The following is a 3,067-nucleotide window of genomic DNA, read 5'->3' as shown; positions in this document are numbered from 1 at the left end:
ATGGTGTAATACAGTTAGTTATACATCACCAAAGTGATATGACATATCTTAATATTTGAGAACAGTTATTTTAGAGACAGATATGACACTATCCCCTAATACAATAGAATCAGTCAAAAGAGTCCAGAAAAAACACCTGCTTCTCTTATTGTTTCCAATACTGTTGCAATGCATCAATACATTATTCATAAAACACCATCAGTATGTTTTTAAAAACATACCAGGAAATCAGCTAACCCATGGCAGTCACGCAGAACACACAACCCAGATTTGTTTGTGAGGCAGGTATGCTTTTACAAGATGATTCTCAACAACTATCTGATCCTGTGACATAGGCACACAGTAGCTTTTGTTTAACCCTCCCGTTGTCCTGGTATTGTGTCTAGTCCCCGCGTCCTCTGGGTCACCCTGTCCCGTCCTGGCTAAAGGCCCAATGTGCGCAAGTGTGACAGTAGGCGTGTGAACAGCCTTTGCAGATGTATTTCTTACACCTGCAGCACACCGTGTGTGTCTTGGAGTCCTTCTTGGGTGGGCAGAGCTGACACCTCTTCCTCTTACTTGCCCCGGTGGCCGGGGCAACGAGCGGGGCAGCGGCCGTGCCAGCGGCGGGGCCCTCACACTGTTGATCACGAGGAGCCGCAGCCGCCGCCGCCGTAGCACTCTGTAGGACTTTGACAAGGGCTGACGCCGCTTCGGTGCGGGGCAGATGCTGCCTTCTTTGGATCAGCGGCTTCACAAGTGCCTTTCCCAGCTGCTCGAGGAACACCCTGCGCTTGTTCCGCTTGCCAGGCATCCAGTCAGGCTTGATCTCTCGCCATATGACAAAGGCGTTGTAGGAGGACACGTCGAGGATGTTGTGGAAGACGACCAGGGGTCAGCGGGCAGTCATCCGTCTGCAGCTGTAGGTGCCCACCACCTTGTCTAGGTTGTCCACGCCGCCCTTGTTGCAGTTGTAGTCTAGGATGAGGGCCAGCTTCCTGTCACGGCGATCGCTAATGTGGCCCTCTGTGTGCAGCGTGCTCAAAAGTAGCACGTTCTTGTTTCTCTTTGCCAGGTAGGACACCAGAGTGGCGGTGGGCGTGAAGGCGAACCTGGAGGACAGGACCTGTCTGCCCCTGGACTCGAGCAGCGCGGGCGGGAGCTCAGCCTTGTTCTTTCTCACCATGCCCACCATGGTGAGGTTCCTCTCGAGGAGCCGCTGGCCCAGGTCGTAGGAGGTGAAGAAGTTGTCGCAGGTGACGTTGCGACCGCTCAGGCCCGTTGTCAGATCGAGGACGACGCGCATCCCCTGGTTCTTCTCGGGGCCTCAGCCGGCCGCCTTGCCGGTGTACACTTGCATCTTCCAAGCGTAGCTGGAGTTGGCTTCACAGGCCACCCACGACTTGATGCCGTATTTGGCTGGCTTACTTGGGATGTACTGACGGAAAGGACAGCAGCCTTTTGGAAAGGGGACAAGAGATTAGTGTGGTTACTGTGTCACGGGGGCCAAGGGCCAACTTTTGTGTTACACACGCTGCCAGCGCTGCTACAGCCGCTGCTTGTACCGCTGCTACGGCAGCACTGCCTCTCTGTATAGACATATAAGCACACGCGAGCACACACGCGCAAGCACAAGCACAAGCACAGTATCTCTGAACGAGACCAGTTGCTCGTCCACCGTCACGTCGGGCCCCAGGTTGTAGAGGCCCGCAGCCGCGCCTCCCACAGGTCCCAGACCTCCCGTATGGCTGCGAGTTTGTCCGTGGCGAGTCTGGCGGGTCTCGACTGGCGGTCGCAGCAGCCTCGAGTACCTGTGAAAGACCTTGAGCGGCATGGTGGCTCGGAACACGGTCCTGCCGCTCTCGGCGTTCCACAGGCTTGCCGCGGCCTCGCCCCGGGACCTGTAGACGCCCGCTAGGATCAGCAGCCCTACGTAGGCGCGCAGGTCCGTGGCGTCCATGGGTTCGCCAGCCGTCGCCGTATTTTCTGGCCCCGTGCAGGTTCGTCATTTCCACAATTATCCTTTCTATCGCCGGGGTGACAAACAGGTGGAAGGCGGACGCGATGTCGCGGCATAGGCCGTGGGGCCCGGAGTCTGGTCCGGCCCGACGTGGCAGATCGCGATGGGCCCGCGGCGGCGGCCATAGGCCACGGGGGACCACTCGATTTTGCCGTTTTTCGACAGCAACTGCGGCTCCCGTTGGTCCGGGGCCGAGGAGATCTCTTCCTCGCCGCGGTCCTCACGCTCGTCCTCGTGCTCGTCCTCGGGCGGCTCTTCCTCGGGCTGCTCTTCCTCAGAAGAGGGAGAAGAGGCATCGTCGACCTCGCGGTGCTCGGGGTTGTATTCCTCCCCGTCTTCGTCTTCCGAAACCTCTTCCTCCTCCTCCTCCTCCTGGCAATCTGAGTAGTCTTCTTGGTCCACGCTGGACAAGATCTGTTCTAGAACCTGCGCGGCCGTGAAACGTGCGGCCATGGCCGCTCGGCTCCACTGATCGGGTCCGCTGAGCTGCGGGCAAGAGCGCACTTGGCACAGGTGGGGCGCCGGTCACTTTGTGTGTGTGTGTGTGTGTGTGTGTGTGTGTGTGTGTGTGTGTGTGTGTGTGTGTGTGTGTGTGTGTGTGTGGGTGTGGGTGGGTGCTGCTGACAATATTAGTATCCACTCTACGTAGGGCCGGCCGGGCCGGCTTACGCGGGAGACCGAGACCCGAAAATGCTCGAGGCTCGCTTGCGCGCTCGTGTGTAGCCGTGTGCAGTTGACCCGCTCTGAGCCATGAGCGCAACAAGAACACTCGGTTGCTCTCTAGCACACGGCGGAGCACGTCTGGACCTGTGCAGCGGCTGGCTGGGTCGCTCTGACTGGCAGGGTCGCTCTGAGCCACGAGCGCAACAAGAACATTCGGTTGCTCTCTAGCACACGGCGGAGCACGTCCGGACCTGTGCAGCGGCTGGCTGGGTCGCTCTGACCCACGAGCGCACAACCTCGCCACACTTGCAGACGCTCTACTACGCTCCACGGCATACGCCTCGCCAGTGGCTGACAGGGTCGCTCTGACTCTAGCACACAGCGGAGCACGTCTGGACCTGTGCA

The 3,067-nt window shown here is 58.7% G+C and overlaps 1 pseudogene; it reads right to left on the bottom strand.

The window, feature by feature from the left end:
- Window positions 1-874: 874 nt before the first annotated feature.
- On the bottom strand, window positions 875-1,939 carry LOC110529008 (annotated as a pseudogene).
- Between the last annotated feature and the right edge of the window lie 1,128 nt (window positions 1,940-3,067).

Source organism: Oncorhynchus mykiss, chromosome 7 (genome assembly GCF_013265735.2).
Source record: "Oncorhynchus mykiss isolate Arlee chromosome 7, USDA_OmykA_1.1, whole genome shotgun sequence".
Lineage (NCBI taxonomy): Eukaryota > Metazoa > Chordata > Actinopteri > Salmoniformes > Salmonidae > Oncorhynchus > Oncorhynchus mykiss.
The sequence above is the reverse complement of the archived record's forward strand: the minus strand, read 5'-3'. Positions and strand labels throughout refer to the sequence as shown.